This window comes from Condylura cristata, unplaced genomic scaffold, assembly GCF_000260355.1.
Source record: "Condylura cristata isolate star-nosed mole 26May11 unplaced genomic scaffold, ConCri1.0 scaffold00013, whole genome shotgun sequence".
Classification (NCBI taxonomy): Eukaryota; Metazoa; Chordata; class Mammalia; order Eulipotyphla; family Talpidae; genus Condylura; species Condylura cristata.
The window spans coordinates 5,463,969-5,470,790 of record NW_004567114.1 but is presented as its reverse complement, the minus strand read 5'-3'; the positions used below and the strand labels follow the sequence as shown (position 1 = coordinate 5,470,790).

The following is a 6,822-nucleotide window of genomic DNA, read 5'->3' as shown; positions in this document are numbered from 1 at the left end:
GAGTCCAGAAAGCTGGAGCAGGGGGTGGAGTCCATGAGACTGCAGAGTTCCTTTTGGACATCCTGCCCCTTAACAGTATATGTTGATGAGTGTTATGTCTTCTTGATGTTTTGTCCCCTTAATCAAAATGTAGTGACCATCTGTGTCTTGCTTGAAGTCCACTTTATCTGATACAAGCATCGCTGTTTCTGCCTTCTTTTATGGTCCATTTGCTTGTTAGATTGTTTTCCATCCTTTTACTTCAATCTGTGTTTATCTTTTATAGTTAAATGTGTTTCCTGCAGACAGCAAAAGGGTGGGCTTTGTTTATTCCATCCAGCCTGCTACTCCGTGTCTTTTTGTTGTCGAGTTTAGTCCATTTACATTTAGGATTAGTGTTGACACACTGACCTCCCTATTTGTCATTTTGTTTGCCTTTTTGTGATTCTGTAACTTACCTTGTTTTAGTCTTCCTATTCATTCCTCTGTTGGCTTTAGATCTCGGATTACTTGTAATTTATTTTGAAGTGGGGGTTCAGTACTAATACATTTCCGGACTTTTGTTTGTCTGAGGAGGTTTTTATTTTTCCATCATAGAGGAAAGAAAATTTGCAGGGTAGATTATTCTTGGATGGAATTTGTTGACTTGGAGTTGTTAAGTGTCTCTCTCCACCCTCATCATACCTCTCATCTTACCTCTCGTGTTTCTTTGGAGAAATCTGGTATCAGCCTGATTGTTTCCTTTTGAGATTCTCTGTTTCTTTGCCCTTGTCAGTTTCATTATTTTTCCCTTGTCTTGGACCCTTGGAAACTTTACTATGATGTGTCTTGCTGTGGTTTTCTTTTCATCTTGGTGATTTGGTGTTCTTACATCTGGACGCTTTTCTATTATGGAAGATGTTATTCTGAGACATGCTTTGCTCCAGCAGCCAGTTCTCTTCTGGCCCCCACTGAGCAGGATGGGATCTGACGTCTCAGCCAGTCTTGCGTGGATCCCTGCACCTCCAGAAACAATGATGATGCCAAGCCTACTGGGAGGTGCCTGCAGGCTGTCACTTTCCAGAGTGTTCAGATGTCCTACGATCTCCCATGGCCTCCAGCCATTTTCTCCATTTCTTTTCCTGGGTAAAGTGTGCTGGCTGTGTGGTTAGGGGTGGGGAGGTGGATTCCAGCTGGATGGATGTCTTGTCTTTGCTTGCCCTGTTGTTGTTTTTTTCCCTCTGCTTCAATTGGGTCACCAGCTTTGTCCAGCATATCTGAGACCTGCCAAGAGCTCCTTATTGCTCCTATCTGTTGTTTTTATGGGACATTTTAATCCTAGTGTCCCTTTGTGCTATGTTGGTGATGTCACTGTGATCTGGTTTCCCTGTCTGTGGGTCCTCACCTGAACGCTTAAAATTCAATTGTACTGCAGGAACACACAAAAAGGGTCAATAATGGGTTTGTTTACAAAGGGGAAAGGAAAAAGTACAACCCAGGGAAAGAGAAAAAGAGAGAGATACAAGATAACTAGAGCATCCTACCAGCTCTGCTGACTTGGACTCCAATACACCGATTAACTCATCAAGAGCCAAGTGACCAGCCACGGCGTCTGGAGAGAGCCATGCGGTCCAGAGAGCCAGAGCGTCTCACATGGCTCTCTTACATCTCCCCAAAAGTCCCAGAATGCTGCTTAGCTCCACCCTTGGGTCCTCACAGTTCTCTCTGGTATTTCTGGGAGTTGTAGTTTACTGGAGTAGGGGGTGTAGTCCACAAAACTCTGCAGAATTCCTTCAGGACATCCTTTCCCCAACAATCCCAGTTTAGAGGATTTAGGAGAAAGACAAATACCAAATATTTTCAGACACCAGCTCTAGAAGATGGAGCCTTAGCAGGACTGAGAGACCTCAGGCTCTTCTATGCTTGAGGCTCTCTGGGGCCAGTGTGCTCTTTCCCCCTTCTGCCACCTCCCTCTAGTGGCCACAAAACATGTGCTTCCCTACTATAAACTCTTCAGCCGCTTCCCCACCCCTCTGCTGGATTTAAAGAGGCTATCCCACCATCTCTGTTCATACTGTATCTGTGTGAAATCTGCTCCATCCTTTGTTTCTCTGAATATGATATACCTCTTTGTTCCTTTAGCTGCTTTCATGATTTTCTCCTCCTCACTGGTTTGATGATGATAATGGGTCTTAGTGTAGTTTGATGATGATAATGGGTCTTAGTGTAGTTTGCCTTGCGTTAGGGACTTGGGAACATTCCTTATCTGCAGGTTCTTATTTTTCACCATATTTGGGTATTTTTATGCTATGATTTTCTTGCCTGCTTTCTCCACACCTGGCTCCCCTACCCCTGGGAGACCGCATTTCATGTGTAGAGGACTGCCTCAAGATGTCTCACAGCTCTCTGATGCTTGTTGATTGTCATGACCACTTAACTGCGCAGAGAGATGGAAAACTGTTGGAATCCAGCTTGGGAAATCTTAGGCTGGGTTCTCTGATGTGTCTCCCTGTGTGCGACCTGGACAAGTCACGCCTTCTCCCCTCACTCACTGCCGATGATCCACTGACCACACTCCCTGCCACCATGCCTAGCCCTGGTCATGGGCCGGACCCAGCTCAGGGTTCACTCAGCTCCCAGCATGTCAGTGAGCAGGGCTCCGGGCTGCAGAGAATGCTCCATCTGAAGGGGCCGCAACTGGGGGGAGGTAATGCACCCCGACACTGGGCAGGACCAAGGGAACACGAGGCATGTTCTCAGTGTCTGAGGCAGGTGACCATGGCTCTGGATCAGCCCAAGGATTTGCCCTTGGGGTGACTGCCACAGCGCCCTGGACTGATAGAGTGGCTGCTTATTGTACCCCAATAGCACAGGGGTGCAGGAGCAGCATCTTCTGCAAAGGAAGAGTCTGCTCAGCCTCCTGGTAAGTGACCCCTGGTGGTGCTGCCTGAGGTCAGGAGTGCTAAGTGCCACGGGCGACACTCCACCCCAGGAGTGTTCAGGCCTCGTCTCCCAGACCTCGGTGGGGAGGAGTGTGCAGGCGCCTTCCTCCAGAGTCACGTCCATACGTGAGGGGTCGACTTCCCAGTGTCCGGGGCCCCTGGGGTCTCTCTAATGGGGCTGAGTGTAACCTCCTGGGTGCCAGGCTCTGGGCTCTCGCTGAGGGTGCTACCACAGCCGAGCATCACACAGCCCTCAGAAGCAGAAATCCCAGTTGTGCCCACTGGGACACAGTGCAGTAACGGACATGCAGGAGGTGAAGTAAAGGCACTGGGCTGGGAGCAGCTGCCAGGCGCGCCGCCTGCCCCGTCAGTGGCTGTGGTTCCCCTGGTGTGTGTTTAGACCTGGCCCAGCGCCAGCAGAGAATCGGAGCAGTAGGGCAGGCCCCTCCCGCCCCCGTCCCAAAGTGGAGCATGCTTTTGAAGCGTCTCCAGTGCAGAATGGCATAAAACAAAGAAGCAATTGCCATTCATTTATATGGAAAACCTCCAGACCCTCAAAATAACTTACCAAATCATACCAAATAACACATCAAACCTAAAATAATATTCCTGTGTGGTGGACGCAGGCACGCTGTGATAAATACACAACCGGAGGAGGTAGTCCCTTGAGGAAGCTGGGGCCGCCCGGCGCCCTCAGCAAGGCCCTGGGAGGCCAGTGTGATGCCAGTGTCCGTGCTGTCCACCTCTTGTCGTAAAAGCAAACATCCTCCTCCAGGTTCTTTTGGCGAGTGAAAGCAGGCTCTGATGTAGGTCTCCCGTCAAAGCAGTGGCATTGAACCAGGTTTGGGGGCCCAGGCGCCCCCTCGGTCTCTTTCCATTCTGGTCTCAGCGAGGAAAGAATTCAACATTGAGACTAGAGTTAAGCAGCAAAGAGATTTATGGGCAGATACGAAGTAATTCAGAAACGGGGAGAGGGGCCCCCAGTGGGCTTGCAGAGGGCCCTAAAGCAGGTGTTTATATTGGCACTTGGGCAGGGGTGGGGATGTCGGGTGTCTCGGTGCTGTCTCTTGCCTGTTGGTTGGGGCCCGTGGGGTCTCCCAGGTTAGTGAGGCGCTGTGGGTCTCCCGGTTACCTGGGCTGCTTCCCGAGACCAGCTTTGGTCCTTTGTTTTGGCGTTGGGTCATGGCACTGGTGTTCTGAGCAGGCCGCCGTAACTGGGTTGGGGGCACCCTGACTCCCACCGGCTGTTCCTCATTCAGAGTGGTAAATGCTCTTGGGGTTAGGGGCAACCTGTGCCTACCTGCCCGCTTGTCTAAGATTGTCTAGTCAAGCCCACTTCCTTCCTTCCTTCCTTATTCAGCATCATGTGAACTTTCTGAAGTCCGGGCACACCTGCCACTGGCATCCCACATTCTCACCAGGCGCTTCAGTTTGCAAAGCAGGTGCAGAAACCAAGGTGCAGAGGGGAGAATGGGCACCCCATAGCCACTCGGGATGCCACCTGAGGGGTGCATCCAGGAGACAGGAGAAACACTGCAGAGGGAAGCAGGTGGGACGGGGTGGAAGCCTCAGAGAAGGGCTGGGAGGTGGCCTGAGCTCAGGTGCACCTGAGGGGGGCTCTGTGTGGGTGTTGGGGGGGGATTGTGGGGGGCTGCTGGGTGTTGGCAGGGGGCGCTACACCACAGACCGATGGAACAGACGCTGTGTCCTCTGGCTTTGGTGCCAGGTGGAGACAAACTGGGGCAAAACAAAGGTGCCCAGACTATAGTGAGCGGACTAACGCCTCAGGCCTTCCTGCCCACTGTGGTTCCCCAGTCTGCTGAATTCACTCAGTGGGTGTCCCCTGGGCCCCTTCCCTGGGCCTGGCCTGCGCTGGTGTTGGAGAAGAGAGGACTGTGACAACCCCCCTTCTGAGAGGCTGGCCTTCCTTCCGGTGGGGAGGAGGGGCCAGGAGAACCGACGGCACTGGGCAGCCGGGGGGGACGGGCCTCGGAGGAGGGCACTGGGCGGCCAGGGGGAGGCGCCTGCAGGGCTCTGGGATCGGGCTGTAGGGACACATGTGAGCACCACAGTCACAGCAGCTCTGAGGGGAGCAGGCTGGTGGTTCTGGGAGCTCTCTAGTTTGGCGGGGCAGCCAGCCCCAGTTCTGTCCAGTTTGGGACATACCATGTTTGACATTGGGACAGTGCGGCCTCCCAGGAAGGCGGTGCAGGCAGAGGCGAGGTCCAGGCGTCCCTCCTGGTGTCTCCCCCTGTGGTGTCAGAGCAGAGTTCCGTCAGGGAAGTAGATACCACTCGGAGGAGGAGGTGACACCAGGGGCAGGAGCCCCTACACTGGCCAAGGCCCAGATATGCCGCTGGATTCTGTCTGGGTTCCTCGCCCGCACACACATTACAAGACTGTTCAGACTCAGGGAACAGCAAAGGGATTTGCTTAACAAACGGGATAAGCAAGACTTACTGAGGCCAGTAGTGGCCTTTTACTTTACCCAAAGTCGAGTCCAGCACTGTCCTGCACAGAGACCCTGTGATGGCGTCTTCCCGCCACTGAGGTGGCGGCTCCTCTCCCGAACAGCAGGCCCCGTGTCCGTGGCGGCGTCTTCCCGCCTCTGCTGACCCGGGCCCATGGCAGCCCGACTCCAGGCCAGGTTCCAGCTCAGGAGGACAACGGAAGACAGGACAGGAGCCGCTCCCGGAGCCGCAGGACGCTCCAGCACAGCGCCGGACGAGGGACAGCAGGACAGCAGCCATAGCCACCAGAGACCTGACAAAAGGCCGCACTCACGCAGCTCAGCCAGGCTGGGGCCGCACAAAACCAGGAGCTGTCTCAGTCGCGGCTACTTACAGAGCCGCTTCCTCTGGCCTGCACCTTCAGAGGTCCGCAGCGGCCTCTTCCAAGATCAGCCTGGTCCCGGGGCTCAAATCCACTGGCCCCAAGTGCTGAAGCAGCGCCCAACCTGGAACTCAGACCTCGGATCCTGGAGCCGCACAAGCAGCCTCCCTTCTCCTGTCTCCTCCTCCCCTTTGGCTCCTATTTCCTCTCCGCTCCTCTCAGTCAGCACTCGCTAAAGTGACCCCTGAGGCTGTGCTGTCTTCACTGCAGCCCCCTCAGGGAGGGGCAGCCCCCTGGGTGCAGTGGGCTACAGAGGGAAGTTCTTCGTTTCCACCCACGAGGAGAGCTCTCTCCAGAGTCTGAGCCCCCAGCCAACTAGTTCACAGCGTGTTTACTGACAATAAATATTCTCAAGAGTAAAATAAATATTCTGCAAGGGGTGCAGTCAGTGGGAAAGCATGAACCAGGGTGCACGTGTGGCCTTGAGGGAGCTTATCAGTCGTCTGCCAAAATTTTCCGTCTCCAGGCCGAGTCCCAACTTCAGCTCATCAGCAGTCAGCGTGACATCTGTCCCTTCAGCGGGTGACACAGACCCCTCCCAGCTGGATTACTCGGTGCCCACTGTCCATGCAGCACCCGAGGTCTCCTGCTGGCCAGGGCCACTCTGAACTCAGGCCCTGGACACTCCCGTGTGGGGGTTTAGGGGCATGTGCTGGGGAAATTGTCCGCCTGGGGGTGTGGGTCCCCCATTTTGGCAGCAAACACTGAAAGGGAGAATGCAAAAGGCTAAGACTGACAGTGTCACGCTTGCACCCTGCAGCCCTCGTGAGATCCTGCGAAGCCTGGGGGTAGAGCATGTGCTCACCACGCAAGACAGGACTCAGACTCAGGGTGCAACAGCAGAGTTTACCGACAAAGAGGAAGCTGGGGAAAGGAGAGAGCTTTCCAGGCCACAAATGGTCGCCTGTCCTGTCCGAGTGTTCTCTAGACCTGAGAGGCCCAGAGGCAGGAAAGGCTGTGTGTGGCCCCCGGTGCGCACAAATCCGTGACATCGGTGTCCTGTCACTTGGCTCCCTCCGACACCCCTGAC

The 6,822-nt window shown here is 54.1% G+C and overlaps 1 protein-coding gene across 1 annotated transcript in view; it reads left to right on the top strand.

The window, feature by feature from the left end:
• Positions 1–6,822, top strand: part of LOC101627169 (chromosome unknown open reading frame, human C14orf132) — a 45,642-nt gene that overhangs the window by 14,202 nt on the left and 24,618 nt on the right. The gene's annotated exons all lie outside the window — the stretch shown is intronic.